The sequence below is a fragment of the Hydra vulgaris genome, chromosome 08 (genome assembly GCF_038396675.1).
Source record: "Hydra vulgaris chromosome 08, alternate assembly HydraT2T_AEP".
NCBI lineage: Eukaryota > Metazoa > Cnidaria > Hydrozoa > Anthoathecata > Hydridae > Hydra > Hydra vulgaris.
In genome coordinates, this window is record NC_088927.1 from 48,548,880 (window position 1) to 48,566,648 (window position 17,769).

Genomic DNA, 17,769 nt, shown 5'->3' on the forward strand with positions numbered 1-17,769 from the left:
AGTTTTATTGGAGTTGAAATTTAAAAGCCACTATAATCCTTAATCTGTTCCAAAAGTGAGATCAAATTCAAGATCTGCTGCCTGTTCTAAGCGATCGAAAAGAGAAGACTTTTTGTCAAAACATCAGCAAATCGAGCTTATTTAGATGTAAGATTGTTAGGAAGATCATTAATGTAGATAAGAAACAAAATAGGACCAAGGATAGAACTTTGAGGTATTCCAACAGTTACTGGAAATAAAGAAGAGTGTTGGCCTTCGAGGATGAAATTGATAAAGCGGTTAAAAAGAAACAATTTGAATATCTCAAAAACTTTCCCAGATACACCATATGCAATAAGCTTATGGAAAAGACCAGCATGTCAAACTTTGTCAAAAGCTTTAGATATGTCAAGAGCAAATAGCCCTCCATCTAATGCACAATAAAATCTTTCAGTCACAGTAGTTAGCAAGTCAGTCGTAGAGCGAGAGGATTAAAAGTAGCCGTAGAGCGAGAGGATCAGTTAGCAAGTCAGCCGTAGAGCGAGAGGATCAAAAATCGTATTGATTGTCTGACAGTAAGTTATTTGGTTCAAGGTGGGATATGAGAAATTTGCTTATCAAAGACTCAAAGACCTTGCTAATAACAGAAAGAAGACTGATTGGACAATATTGGAGGGGTCAGAATGTTCACGAGAGTTTTTGAAAATTGAAACAACATATGCTATTTTTCAGCAGGCAAGAAATCAAGACTCAGTCAAGCATTTATTTTTTTAATCCATTTATTTAACCATAAAATATGAAAATTTACAATAATATTTTATAAACTCACATAAATGTCACTCATATAGTTAAAAACTAGTCAATGGAGTGACACCTAAGAAAAAAAGCAAAGCAAAAAAAAAAAGTTATAAATAAAACATAAAAAGAATTTAAAATAAAATTTAAAAAAAAAAAAAAGAAAAAGGAAGAAACAAAGGAAAATATAGCACTAACAAATAAAGATAATATTATTAATTGCAATAATAATATTATAAAAATAATAATAATATTAATAGTAATGTGAATAAAAAAAACATTACAAATAGTAACTATATCATGATAACTTTACTAAAAATTATAACTAATGATAAACACTATGGTAAAGATAATTATAGTAAAGTTTATAACTATGACAGAAATTATTAAAATAAACATAACAATTGCAATAATTAGGACAATAACCATAAAACTATTACTACAATTGAATCACTATCACTATCACATTATAAACAATATTAATAAGATTTATAAAGGTAAATTAATGATAATAGTAATATTAGTAGAGTTAAAAAAGAAAGTATAAAAGAAAAGTTATAACAGTTTTATAAATACATTAGTTTTAATTAAATAATTAAAAAAAGCAAAAGTAAAAGATGACAACAAATATTCATTAAATATATACTCAAATAAAAATTTCTCAATATGGTTTCGATTGAGAAGAAGAATCTTGGTAATAAAAGGGTATTTAGTTAAAATCTTTTTTTTTTATAAATGGGATTAAATTATAAAATAGTTATTAAATAGTTTAAATTTATTATTAAATAGTTTTGAGAAAATTGAAGAGAGTTCTAGATAACAATTTTGTAAGATTATGACAAGAATATTGTCTGGACCACAAGCTGTAGAAGAATTTAATCGAGATATGACTTTAGCAACGGCAGCTGGAGTGATTTGAATGTCTTACAATGGGTTAACCTGTTTAATTAGAATGGAAGGAAGAGAATGGCCATAAGATTTGAGAGAAATAAGAGTGTGAGACCATTTGTAACTCATTCTTCAGAAACTATACTGAGTTTGGAAGACTGAATACAGCTTAATATCTTTTGAAGAATAAAAAATGAGATTCATGTAGCATTTTGGATCCATCCTAGGCCCGCTCTTATTTTTAATTTATGTAAATGATTTCTATAATGTATCAGAGAATTTTGTCTTGCTTGCAGACAATAAAAACGATTGAACTTTTCCGCATTTCACTTTTTCGAAAATTGAAATGCGAAAAAGTTCAATCGTTATCATTATGTATTAGTTGCTTATAGTGAAAATTTCAGCCTCCCAAATCAACTCTAAGGTAAAAAAGGTTGTTTTAGAAAATTTTTATATAATATAATTTTTCCTGAATATTATATTTTAAAGTTCTGTATACATATAGTTCTTATTTTAAAACACTCACTAAACACTGGTTTCGATTTAAAATATATCTAATAGAAAAAGGAAGAGACAGACTTTATTACTTGCTGTCTGTTTTTATGGACAACCTAGAAAATAGTAAATAAAATTAAAAAAGTAGGTTATTTTGTAAAATAATTAAATAATCCAAGCAATAAAACTCCAAGTATTTGAAATTAATAGCTTAGTTTATTAAATAAAATAATACGGAAATACTTTCAATTGTTTTGCAGACATTATTGTATAGCATGCGCGTACATTGGGTGGGGTAAGGGGTTGTTAGGTGTAAATTGTTGTTGCAATTGACTTCCTTTTTTGTTATTAAAAATGAGCTATGAGATATGTGTTTGTTATTCTAAATTGCCTAATTTTTCAAAAACGACCTCTTCCCTAAAAATTTACACGCTACAGGTCTGTTTAATAATGTTTAGTAATTACCTGAAGAGTATCCTGAAGCCTATCCTCGTTATGTGTCTGACCAATAAAGTCTTGGATCAACTTTATGTGATGTTCTGCCCAAAAATTTACCACTACAAATTGATTTGCACAAACAGAGAACTTGATAAATGATTTGGGGGACTCTCTCCCTTTCGCAAGCAGCAATACCTTTCTCCCTCCACAGGAAAATCTCTTCCTTAGTAATTTCTAGGAGAAAAAAGAGTAGATAACTTTGCTCAGTGACAAAACCTGAGAAAAATTGGAGCGGGTAAACTATCTCAAAAGCTTTTAGGTCATTTAAAGGAGCTTGAGTTGTCATAAGACTCTTGAGAAAGAATAGACCATGGAAAAACACAACGTAATTTGTAGCGGTGTTTATGTTATTGAAAGTAGCAGGCTTTACTGTTTTTGAATCATTGATATATTGAACCATTGATGATAGTTCTGTCTCATCTGCAGAATAAGAAGGTAAATACAGTCACTCTTCAACCTGGCCTCATGGCGAGCTCTCGGCTGCCTAAAGAAGATATTAGGTGTATCTGCACCCAGGAAGTAAGCCAATAGCTGGCAAAGATACTTGTAGTATCCTTTTTGGGAAGTGTTTCTCTGAATTTCTGTGATAAAAAGTTTTTTAGTTTCAACTGCAAAAGAGTACTGGTCTAAATGCATCCTTAGACCATTCAAATTTGACAATTCTTTCCAATTTATTAACTTCTCTATGTTTTTGCGGCCATAGCTTCTGAAGTAAAACATATTTCTTGGACTTTTTGTTCTACTAAAAACAAGTTCCATGACATGAGATACATGTCTCTCATATATGTGACGTCTGCACATTAGCTAGAGAACAAGCCTCCCCAAAGTATGAACAATAAAATTTCTTACAATAGAACTTATTTACGTTGTTTTTTCCTGTGTTGCTAGCTGTGGTATCAGCACATAACCCAATAATTTGATCTGATAGCTCATAGTATTCGAAAATACTTTTAATGGCTACATTCAAAGTATCCTCGAAAGCCTAACAAATAAAAGTGTCTACGCTTTCTTGCAGTCTGTCTTATATCTTCAGCTAGCTCTAGTTTTGTATTATGGCTTTTTTTTTCCTGAAGCCATTGTCTGAAAATATAGCTAACAGTACAGTTTATAAATTTATACATGTTTATAAATTTATAGTATAAAATATAGCTTACAGTAGAGGAGAGTGGGGTTGGTTGTCACAATTTTTATATTTTAGACTGCTCAGTTGTTTTTTTTCATCAAATCAATCCCAAACTTTGAACGAAAGTAATTTAACAATTTTTAGGTAACTATTACAATATTTTTATGACATTGAGTGAAATATTTTTGCTGTAAAGTCATTTATCGAATTGATTTTAAACTAGTACCAATAAATTTTGTTTATATAATACAAAAAATAAACCTGAATAATCTGAAAAAAAAAAAAAAGGCTATATACTGAAAAAAAGAAAATACTATATTCCGAAAAATGTTTTTTTTTAAATATGACACTATAAACACATTCAGTTCAGGACTATATAAGTGTTTTTAAAAATGGTGTTTTTATAAATTGTTACATTTATAAAAACACCATTTTTAAAAACACAATTCTTAGAAGAACACAATTCACAAATAAATTGGTGTAAGCCTGGTGTGCATTCTTCATGAACCCATTTTAGGCAAGCCTGACATTGAATCCACTGTTCTCTTGATCTGCTGTTAGCAAATGATTTACAACAATAGATGCATAGATGCTCTTCATTTAAGATGAATTTAAGACTGTAGAAGTTTTTTTTTGGCAAAATTTGACTTTATCAATTCTTTTTTACTTCCATTCATAAATGATTAACGATTCTTATTAATATTTTTTTAATTAGTTTTCTTCTTTTTATAATTTGCAAGCCATGTTTTAAAAGGTGAGTTAGTAAGAATCATAGATGAAGGCTTTTTCCTACCTCTTTTTGATGCTAACCTTGGACCTGCTTTAGGCAGAGGCCAAGTACTCTCAGGTAGTATGATTGAATTTTTTGTTTGCAGTTTAGTTTGCAGAGCACGGAGTCGAGGCAATTGTGACAACCATCCCCATATATTTTGTGGCAAGTAACCTCATCTATGTAAGTTGCAAGATACCGATAAATTTACCTAAAAGCGTGAACTTCATGAGAATTTTTTGTGGATTAAGTTACTCAAATGAATAAAAAACTTTTAAAATGTACATTCAAAGCACAATAAAATAATTTCCAAAGGAAATTTCTAAGTGAGAGAAATTTAACTTTTTCATATCAAAAACCTTTAAAAACGAATAACTTTTTTTCTACACCCAAAAAAAAAGCTGAAACTACAGTGAAAACATTTCCATTGTATGATTTTAAAGTTCTAAACCTTATCTACATTTCCTGTAATAAACTTTGTGACAACCAACCCGCGTGACAACCAACCCTGCTCTCCCCGACAGTAGTTTGTTTCGCAACAGCAAATCATGCTATTAAAAAAAGCGCTTTTATTTTTACCAAGCAAAAAAAAAAATGCGTATCATACACATAGCATACACGTGTTGTTTTTTATTATAATTATCTATATATTTTAATATTTTAATATTCTAATTATTATATATTACTTAACAAACTATTTGAAAAAGTCTCTTAACAGTTGAAAAATAGGCTAAAATAAAACAAAAACTTTCCTATTATGTAAAACTTTCCGCGCGCAATATTAATGTTAGGAGAATTAGCTAAACAAATCTTTTTTCTTTTTTAAACGTCTAATTAAAACTAATAATTATACTTTTTTTTTTTTTTAAATTTTTGTTATGTATCATAAATAAAATATGTAAATAATTAATTAATAATCATATCGTCGGGGATAGTGCAAATCCGCGTAACTAGCATTGGCTACTATATTTGGATATTAATAATTTTAACATCAAATATCTATTGTTGACATTACAAAAAACATGGATAAATACTCTTTATACTAAAATAAAACCAAAATCTGTTGAAATAAAAAAAAAATTTAATTTCAAACTTTTTCAGTAAAAAAAATGTACTGTAGATACGCGGTATTATCTAATGCTAGTTACGCGGTTTTGCACTATCCCCGACGATATTAATAATTTTAATAAAACATTTACATAAACAAAAAAATGTTTAAGGCTAAATTCTCCTAACGTATAAAAAGTTGAACAAAATAATAAATTCGCAATATAATATTTTATTATAAAGAAATTGACAAAACCACCTTCTTTACCTTAAAGTTGATTTGAAAGGCTGAAGTTTTTACTATAAGCTACTAATACATAATGATAACGATTGAACTTTTCCTCATTTTAATTTTCAAAAAAAAAATTTTTTTAAGACACCCTAATGGACATGAACATTGAAACTATATTCGGACATGATCATTGAACTATAGAAAACTATAGAAAACTATGTATATTTTATTTATTTTTTAATCTTGGCTTTTTAAAATTTTATCTTGGTTTTTACATGTTTTTGCATAAAGTTGTATTATTATTATTATTTCACTTAAGACATTGTATTTTTATCAAAAATTAACCATATATTGTAAAGGGCTTCATGACAAGATCCACATGATCTTCTAGAAGTCCTGTCGTTACTAATGTAAAAATTGTAAAATATAATTGGTTATTGTAATATTTTTAAACGGCAAAATATTAAAGAAAAGAAAAAAAAGAAAAAAAAAAAAGAAAGTAAATGAATAGTTTAATATTTCATAAGTTTAATATTTAATATAATAAGTATGGATTTTAAAAACGGCGCTCAACAGAAGACGCTGTAGTCAAACTTGTAAATGAAATTTTAAATGGATTTGATAAAAATAAATACGCTCTAGGGGTATTCCGTGATCTTTTAAAAGCATTTGACACTGTTGACCATGAGATTCATCTGTATAAACTGAATAATTATGGAATGAAAAACAACAACTTAAAATGGTTTAACTCCTACCTTAATAATCGAAGACAAACATTATCGTATGACAATATTGTTACACAACCTAAAAGTATTAACTGCGGGGTCCCGCAAGGATCAATTCTAGGGCCATAGCTATTCCTTGTTTATGTTAATGATATCTTCTAATCTTCAATAAACTCAACTTTGTTTCTTTTGCTGACGATACGCAAGTATTTTTTAGCCACAAAAAAATTAACTTTATGTTTAATACGGTTAATCAAAAACTAGAAAATCTAAACAAATGGTTAAGACCAACAAACTCTCGAAAAAAAAGCAAATATATTTTTTTTACAAAATTCTTCTGGTTCAGACACCCTCCTCTTAAAACTTCCTGAACTGCTTATCGACAAAACTAAACTTAAAAGAGATTACTCAGTCAACTTTTTAGGTATAATTCTTAATGAAAGTGTTAGCTGGAGTAATCATATCAAAAAAGTGGAAAAGAAAATATCTAAAATTATTGGAATTATGTATAAATTAAAGCATATTAATGCAACTTGTTTAAAAAATATTTATTTCTCTTTTATTCATAGCTGCATCAATTACTGTAACATAATTTGGGCGAACATTTATCCAACAAAGTTAAATGAAATTTACAAATAACAAACACATGCATGTCGCCTAATATTAAACGCAAATTGGTACACCAGTGCCAAACCTCTACAAAGAGAACTTGGAGTACTTATTGTCTTTAAGTAAATATTCTTAACATACTACTTTTTATGCTTAAGTTAAGGAACCTACTACTGCCAAACACTTTCCAATATCAATTTATTTCTATAAACCACAAGATCAAACTAATTACTCAATTAACAACTTCGTCATACCAAAAACTTTATTAAAACAAGCTGACTTCTCAATATCTTGCCGAAGGCCCCGATTGTGGAACTCGATTCTAACAAGCATATTAGGACTATAACTTCCACTCTACATTTTAAAAGTTTATGCATGTGTATTATATACAAAATTATATCTAAATTTGTAACAAATGGGCTGGATGAAAATACCATGTCGTATGCCATCTCCGGTCGAAATTTTTCAAAACTTTATATTGTTATGTTGTAAAAGATTGTAAAGCTTATTTCAAAGGACGAAATAAATAAATACATTTATATATTTGGTTTATGGTTTATATATATATTTAATATATGGTTTATGTCCACTAGGCGCCAGCGATTTTCAACCTTTTTTAGAAAAATTAATAACTTCAAGCGGGAGTACCTTTATCAGACCATAAAACTATAATATGCAAAGTTTGAAAGTTGCAAGTCACCCCTATTCTATCTTATTTTAATTTAATTTTTTTTTACTTTTAGTTCATTATGAAACAATTAACTCAATGCAAGTAAGGCAGTGTACACGTTTTTCCAAACAAAAATATAAGTTTTTTCAATTACAATAATGTAAGGTTTTCATCAAAAAGTATGACATATTTGGTATGTATGGAAAGATTATTTTAACCACTATTATAATCTGGTAATAGTGATGCGACTATAACAAATCGTCAAGCGTAGTTTTATTTAGAAAAGATTTGAATTTTTACATAAAGTACCTTGGGGCTTGGCTATATATATAAGCCTATGGATTTGATTTTTTTATAAAAGCATGTATTGGTGTTTGTTTTCAATGAATGTAACTTGACATTTATATTCAGACATTATTTGGGAAAATTATCCATGAAAAAACCATTTTTTTATGAAAATTGAAGTTATTATTTTCAATACCACACCTAAATGAGTATGTTTAACATTATTATCACGTTAGATTCATAGTATGGTATAAACTATGGTATTGTTAATTTTTCTAAAAAGGTTGTTTTTGCATAAATAATAATAACTTTTAGCCCAAATCAAAAAAATGTTTTCGGTATTTTGTATCATTTTTTGAAATACTCGGGACTTATTCGGCCATCTTGAAAAAAATAATTTATTCCATTCAGAATGCGTAAACAATTAAAAAACAGAGGTAGTAAACTTTATAAACAAATTTCTTTCATTTTTAAACTCGTTTCGTTTTTATATCAGTAGTAAACTTTAATTGACATTTGGTTTCTTTTGTTTTTATAACAATAATTTAAAAGTAACTTATTATTATAAAAACAATTATATCTTTGAACACTAAGTCGATACAAATAGATATTATGGCTTCACCAATGTATCAAGATAAACACTTTTTGTTGTTAGCACATCGCAAAATGAAATATATACTGTTTTTTAAAGTAGCATATTTTTTTACTTACAATTTAACACACAAGTGCATTAAATTGTATTTAGTTTCATAAATTATGTCAAACAAACACTTCAAGATATCTTTATAATTATATTGATATATCTTCTGCAAAACTGTTATAACAGACGCTTCGGTTGTTTGTAATTTTTCGCAATTATTTACGAATTCTTTGTTTCCACAAATTAAATACCAATAAATAAAAAGTTGTTCGGTTTGCCACTAACAACCAATCGAATTTGTTTAAAACTATCGGCATTTTTTTTACGAGTTTGTTTGTTCCAAGCCTTAGTTGCTTTGAGTTAAGTGAGTTATAATTAATGACTTTTGAAAACTAGTGTTGATGTAACACATTTTCCCGCGTATTTTCATAAATAATGAAATGTAAATAATTTATTTTTTTAATTTTTATAATTTTTTAGACATGTTTTGGTCCTGTAAAAAATTGGTAGTTTTACATAAAAATCATATATTTACTTATTATTAATGAAACATTTCTTTGTAATTCTACAAAAAGTGGCGTATTTAAAGTGTTTTATTTATGTTGATTTTTCAAACTTATTTTTCAAATAAGAAAACTAAGCCACAAATTAACTTTAGATTTTTTTTATTTTTGAGTTAACTCTTATTTTCTTATAAACTATCCAGCTTGAAGCAACTTAATAATAAAAATTGCTTGTACCTAATGTCCACACATTAGGTAGCAGCCATTACTGGTACATTAGGTACCATAAGGATTTACTGAAAAGGCCTTTGAATTTGTATGTGCTTTTATAGATGCTCTTGTTTTACATTAGTGTGCTAAAGGGTTTTTGGTAGAGATTTTAATTTCCGACCTCAATCCCCCACGGAGCAAGTTTAGATAAAACTCATTAGCTCAACAATGTGTTATTGTAGCTGACTAAAACTTTATGGGTAGGGTTGCCAGATTTTCACCAAGACAAACCGGGACAATAAAAATTTTTTTAAGAAAATAAAAATTTATTCAAAAACATAAAAAATTCATTGTAACAAAAAAACTTAATATATAAATTATATATTAAGTTTTTAATATTATATAATATAATATTAATTGAAAAACGTCAATAAAATTAAAAAAACTTAAAATTAATAACACAAAAATAAAGGAACTAAGTATTTTTAATACAAAAGCGTGGAAATACATTATTAAAATACTCCTAATCATATTTACGGCTTGATCTTGCCTCCTTTAACAAATTTGTATTTTTTAATATGTATTCATGCATTTCGTAACAATTAAATGTAAAATTAACGACGCATTTTAATATTGCTTCTACAGTCTCCGGTAGTAACCGATTTCTTTCATCCGACCATTGAATTTCCATTAGGGAAAATATGCGCTCCACATTCGCATTATGGCCAGGAATACAAAATAAATATTCTCATTTATCGATATATTGTTCTGCAAATTCAGTTTCCATTTTGGACAAAATAAAACTCCATTTTTCGGAGGTTAATTTCTGCGCCCATTCATTTCCTTCTCTATTTTTTTCTTCTGACATTATGGTTGAAACGGTTTGAATTTGGCTGAATAGGAACGTATCATTTAAAATTATATTTTTTTCTTTTAGGTAGTTAAAAGTTTCTAATACTTTCTCCCATTCTGGATTTTCTTTTAAATTCATCCATGAAAACACCGAATACTTTTTTAATGGCGTGATTCATTTGGTTAAATAAGTAACAAATGTTTCATAAAATTGAATTGTGTCATTATGAAACTGCTTAATTTCCACCATACTCGATAAACCAGATTCTTCATTTTTTCTTAAAATTGTCCTAACACTTGCCGGTAAAAATTTTGAATCACTTTTTTTTTCTACAATTTGTACAGTTACTTATAAAACATCTAAAATTTCAATAACTGACATACAACATCTCTCAATTTTTAAAATTTGATTATGAACTGAGCTAGCTTGGCTATGCACAAACCAAAGATATGCCTCACTCAGAGAATTGTTAAAAAATTCCAGTAGTGATTTTGGTGGTTTCTCTTCGGGTTCTGATAAAAAAAACGATTTTAAGGCTTCAAATATCTTTAAAATTCTTTCTATTGCTGGCAAAAGCGAAAGCCATCTTGTTTTTGAATAAAAAAGCACTGCTTGGTATTCCAATTTAACGAATTCACAAAATTCTTTTAAACGTTCAGTTCTACCGGTATATATTGAAAAATAGTTGAATATTTTATAAACGATTGAGACAATATCACAAGATAATTGACCAGTAGATATTTGCATAGTATTCTTTAAAATATGTGCAGGACAACCTATACCTTCAATATCGGTACCTAATTGGTCCTTTAATTTTGTGAAAACATTGTTTCTTCCTAATCTTGCTACACCACCAAAATTGACATTAGCATTGTCTCCACAAAATGCTACACATTTTTTTAAATCCACTTTGTGATCCTTCAAAATTTGGATACAAAAATTTGAAATAATTTCTGAAGTTTCACCATTTAAATTCTCCAATTTTAAAAGCTTCACATTAATTCCATTTTTATTAAAATATTGAACAACTAGTGGGAACATTTTTTCCGCTTTGTGGTTACTGGCATCCGTACTAATACTATAAAATGAACACATTGATAATTCATTCAAAATTATTTCTAATGTATGTGGGGCAAAAACTTTTGTAATTAATTTTGTTATTTTAGTTCTACCAGCTGAATACTTTGCAGCTAATTTTGAATCACTAAATAGCTTGGGTATTAATTTGTTAACACAATCCGTTGAATTAAAAGACTGGTGATGTTTTACAACATGATATGCAAAACATAATTCGTTTGCAATTACCTTGTCTTCATCGGTACTATCACGTTTTACAAAAAATGTTGTCGAAGGTTTTTTACACATGCTTGAAGATGCAACTGCAGATTTGTGTTTCTGGCTATTGATATGATCTTTAATATCAGACAAACCACCATGACTGATACTAAAATTCAAATTACAATGCTTGCAAAACGCTTCTGTGTCAAATTTGCCTTTTTTAACAAATGGAAATTGCTCTGTATATTTTTGTAGAAATTTACACTTTCTTTTTGGCATTTGGTAACTATATAAAAAAATAAACTCACATATTTTTAAATATGTGAGTTTTTTAATAGCTTTATTTATATTGTAAATAAAAAAGTAATTTTCCCACGACGGCCACAGATTAAATTAAACAAAAACAAAACTTAACCATCTGTCATTTATAACAATAACAAACTACCCAACAGGAAAATTTTTATATTAAAACCCATCGAACAAGAAAGGCAAAGCTAATTCGATTTCGAAAATTCGAAAAAGTGTGATAAATAATTTTAATTTTTTTGCAATATTGCAATGCAAAAAAACCGGGACAATTGAGCGTCCCGAAGACCTCTTTCGGGACACGGGACAATGATCTCAAAACCGGGACAATCCCGGAAAACCGGGACGTCTGGCAACCCTATTTATGGGCCCAAACAGTTTCACCTAATTAATGATTGTCACAATGCAACATCATGGATTGATCCTATGCAATCACTTTAGAAAACATGCTATCATCTATATTTAACATGTCAGTATTATACGATGTTGTGTTGTCTGATCGTAGATCAGATCTATGTTTCTGTTTTACAACTTTATTATATTCAGTATTACTAGTATTACTATAACTAATAGTAGTAATGTTGCAAACATTGGGAACGTTCATAGAACGTTTGTACGTTCGACAAACGTTCGCAACGCTCGACGAACACACTTGAACGTTTTGTAATAATATACGACATAAAGTAATAATACACAACCTTTACTAAGTAAGTATTTAATAATATTTACTTTAAAGACAGGAAGGTTTCTATCTACAGTTATAAAATTACTTTAGACTTTTAGTACGAAAGGAATAAAGTTTGGTGGGGTTGGTGCGGCGCGGGGCCCCCTGCAACAGACTTGGGAAGTGTGATCCTCTTTTAGAGGAGAAGAAAACCGAAGAGTTTTTTTATTCCCTATTTTTTAATGAGTTGAATGATTTATAAAAGGTAATTCGTTAAAAGTGTGCACAAAGGAAAAATTTTTAAAATTTTAGCTATTTCATCTTCTAAAAAAAGAAGAACAAACTAATAGAAAGTTATTTGGCTTGTGACCAGAATATAAGGGTTTGATTACTTTCTCTTTATTTTTAAATTAAATATTTAAATTATAAAAATAGAATAATCAATAAGAATAATATTAAATAATATTATTATAATCTTTTCATAAATGATTAAACTTAAAATGAACTGAAACATCTTAGTAACTATAAAAAATATTACGAAAGTAAAGGCAATTGAAATCATAATTTATCTTTGAATTTAAAAAATTAAATAATTGATTATATCTATAGAATTAGTACATTGAAGAAAATTAATAAATAATTTATATCAAAAAGTGAAAATCATTTACCTTTTGTATAATGGGCTTATAAAATAATAATTAGCAAGCTATAAGGCTAAACAATTTGTATAGTTAATTATTCCCGAAACTTAACGTTCAAATTGTGAATAATTTATAGAATGAACCAATAAATGATAAATTTTTTTGGATAACTTGCAATTGACAGTAAAAAACTAATCGAGTTAGGAGAGCTGGTTTTTCATGAAATTTAATATAAGCAATACTTTTTTTAAAAAAAGGCAATTATTTAATGCAAAGATTATTTAACGAGTAAAAAACTATTTATATCCAACATCACTGAACTCTATAAACATTTAGAAATAAGTTTATGATTTAGACAAAAAGTAAATAAGCTTAGAATCAGCTATATTGGTGTAATATTTTAAAAATTACGTAAAACTTTATCTTGGAAAAATTATAATTTTACAAAAACATTTAATAATATTTACTAAGTGATTGGGCCAAGAGCTCCCAGAGTGATGCCCAAAACAACTTGAATTATTTTAATCATTTGTTGAGTACTGTACAATGACTTTCGCTGTGTTGTACCAATAACTGCCTTTTAGCAGAACATAAAACAGACATTGACACTTATTTTAAAGTTATTAACTCATGTATCCAAGAGGCTATGTTTAATTATATTCCACAAAGACAGTTTAGCAAAAATAAATAACTAGGTTAATAGTCAACATAACTTGTGAATGAGATGTTTTAGCAGAGTTTCCGAGTTCGATTCCCACCACGTCTCTGGTAGTACCGTGCTTGACTTGTTTCTCTGCGCAGCGGCCTTGTTTGTTAAGGTCTGTGTTTCGGAGTTATAGAGTTGAAAGAGAGTTATAAAATAACTAAGTAGCCTTCTCGTCGTTAGTGACTTTCTCAGCCTTGAGGAGGTAAATTAACAAAAAAAAAGGTATTTAATGGAAATTTGGCGCCCTCGAAGCCCAAAAGATGAATGTGCAATGGAAAACCATTGTTACTAGTTTTAAACTAATGAATTGTACCAGAAAGGGCAGTGTTTTATCTCTCTATATGTTTTGCATTTGTATGCATGATAAAAGCGACACTATTGCAAAATCAAATTTTAATTGATATATATATATATTTTTTTTTTCTTTTTTTACAAATAGTTTTTTTTGAAGTTTTATTGAATATTAAAGTAGACACAAAGCAGTTAGTAATGGAAAAGCATGTCAGATAAGCAGTCTCCGTTTAAAATTTAATGCCAGAGCACGAGAAAGCGCTGGTAGGATCTTCATTTATAAGTTAGCCTGCGCGATTTTTTTCTGCTATTTAAATTAAAATAAAAATACCAAAAAAAATGTTTTGAATAAATGAAAGATAAAATAATTAAAAAAAAACTGATAAAAAAAAAGCCATTTTTCATAAAAGTTAAACAAATGAAGTAAAAGTGTTTTGTTGAGTGCTGAGTTTTGTTGCAATTTAAAATAAAATGCTTTTATTTTTTTGGCAAGCGCTTTTTTTAATATTATTATATTTTATTATCTATTTTATTTTATAATTTTTTTTTTTGTCGCATATTTTTTTTGCAAGCGCTTGCCAAAAAAATAATGCCAAACACAAAATAATTTATATAATTTATATAAATAATACAGCTTATATAAATAATTGGTTTAATTTGAGTAGTTCGCTCAATTATGTTTTCTTTCAGATGTTGAATGGCTTAAGGATTATTAACGTAACGTTTTTCCAATATTACTCTATTTTTTCACACCGGATTTGATAACTTTGTTTGTTTACATACCCACCTATTTTAAAATAAGCATCATCAATTAATATCATTTTGTTAAAAAAATTAAAATTGTATTCTTTTGCTGCAAGAGCCCCAAATAATAAATGCACGACGTAATCCATGATCAGTTGGCAATAATTGCTTTGTTATCCGTATTTGTAAGCTTTAAGGTGAAGATCCTTATGCAAAATATTGAATAAAGTGGTTTTTTTATGCCTAATTGCAGTGAATTATGACAAATTGATGTGGTTGGCTCTTCGCTAACACTTTTACTGACAGCATCAGTATTTTCTAGGTAACAATCACTACGACTGTAAATATTTTTTTTTTAATCTTGAATTAAGCCGGTTTGGTATTATGTTTTTGATCGTAAATAAAGTGTTTAGTTTACGATTGTTTATATTGTTGTGGACACTTTTGAGTAGAGAAGTTTCCAAACACAAAACTCTAGATGAGATTTAATGGGGATGGGCTTATTAATTTTTTTCTTTATTAAGTTTTCATTTAACTTTTTTCAGTACATCCAAAGTTTCTTAGGATCCTCGCTCCGTTAAATAATTTTGAACAAAATCAAAGTTTGAATGTAAAATCTTTTTTTCTATATGAAAGATAGTTTTTAATGTGTGTTAAACGCGCAGAATTAACTAATTACCTAAGCACATTTAACAACATAGGTGTCTCTAACGTAGCATTGCGCAACAAATTTCTCCCGGTGTTTTGATGTTTTTAGAAATTTTAAGCTTTTTAAAAGTTCTCTCCCTTTCATTTGCTGTAGTATATAATATCTTTATATATGTTATCTATGTAATATCTATAGAACTTTTAAAAATTTAAATTTTGATTTTTAAAAAATTGGAAAAGATTTAAAGAAAAAAAAAATGTTCAAGCTTTTCAACCGCGGATACAAGGATTTGAACACTCGGTGAACTTTAGAAGCGCAGCGAGCTAATAACTTCGGCTGCTAAGCCATACTTTAATTAATAATACAATTTTTAAAAGTAGTATTAAAAATGTTTTTAACACTACTTTTAAAAACAAAAAATTTTATGAAACGGAAATTTAATGCTATAAATCAGAATTAAGGAGATATTGTTGCAATGCAATTTTCAAGTAAAAGTAAAATTATAAAACTTGATATAATTTTTAGCAATACGTAATTTGAAAGTTTATCAAAGTTAAATATTTGCATACACATTCGTTTACATTTTCTTATTTTTTCTTAAATGCTGCGACTCTTTTTTCGTCATTAAATCAGCGTTAAAATCTACCATAAGTTCTGTGCAAACACGCACGAATGAATTACGACAGTAGCAGCATTATGTTCAACAATAATACTAATGCATTATGTTCAACAATAATGTATATTATAGAATAGGATAGGGTTATAAAACACACAGAACAGATCACTTTTTTTTTTTTGCTTTGTGCACTTTACTTACAACTAAAAAAAGCTAGGAGAAAAAAACGCTTTCTTTACGTTGAAGACATGGAAAAAATAGCGGAGATAATGTCAATCTGATTTGTGATGTGTTGATAAAAAAAAAACTTCGACTTGCAAAAATGGCTGGTATTTGTATCGAGGCACAAGCGCAATTTTTACAGAAGAATCCATTAGCTTTCTATAACTCTTAAGTAAAATACAGAAAAATGGAAATACAGATGAATGCTTAGTCTAAGCCGTTTTTTAGTAACCTCCGAGATCTTTACATACTTTCTGTCTAGATGGAAGTTTCCTCAAGCATCGACAAAAATCTCTCTTGACAAGCTTTTAAATATTAGGTGGTTATCTCGAATTGCTGCTTTAAACCATTTAAAAAATTGACCAAAGGAGATTATTGCTGCTTTTAATAATACGGAAGAATCTTAAACTTACCGCTGGCATGGTAAATTAAGTCCTCAGGAATGTTTTTAAAGTTGTTTTAAGACTGTTCAAAACTGTTGTACTTCTGAGCTTTAGGTACAAAAATCTTCAAGTTGTTGACAAAATAATCCATTGTTAAAGTCAACTTCACTAACAGTCGATAATGAAAGTATTCTCATTTAACAGTTAATTTAGCAATTTTGGTCGCATCTGCTCATGATGAATTGGTATTTGGGTTAAAGCAAAATCTGTTGGATGTCCTCGTGGCTTTGAAACTTAATTTTTGACAAAACGTAAGGTAAGAGCAAAAAGATATCACGTCGAACCTGAAAATGCTACTTTCTAATATAAGAGCTCTTACAAACAGTTAGTGGCAGATATATTAAACGTTATACTTGAGGACTACATTCAACAAATTTATTAAAGATTTGACATTGTTCAGACGTTTTCTTCAAGTTTCTCACTCGATTAGTAAAAGAAATTCTCAAGAATATAAAAGCTCTTGGCGGCTCTGAAGTTGTCAACAAAGGAAACTTGAAAAAATTCTTTTTAAAAAAAAACATACTTGTAGAATTATATGCAATGAAAAACGGCGTATAATTCTACATCTTTCATCAAAGGTTTAGTGCATATAATTCTACAAGCATGTAGAATAAACCTTCGATGAAAGACATGAAAAATAGGATCATATATCAAATAAATATACCAACACTTAAATTTAATGTATAGTTATATAATTAACCTTGCTCTTGAAATCTTTATAAAAAAATTTGATCAAAATCTAAATAAGAAGTATGACAAATCACTTATAAATTACCTAAAAGAAAATAAATACACATAATATTGTATAACATAACGAGGACCAAAGCTAAGGAATTTTTTTCAGAAAAAGAATTTAAATATGGCAAAACCATTCAATTACCTACAGTT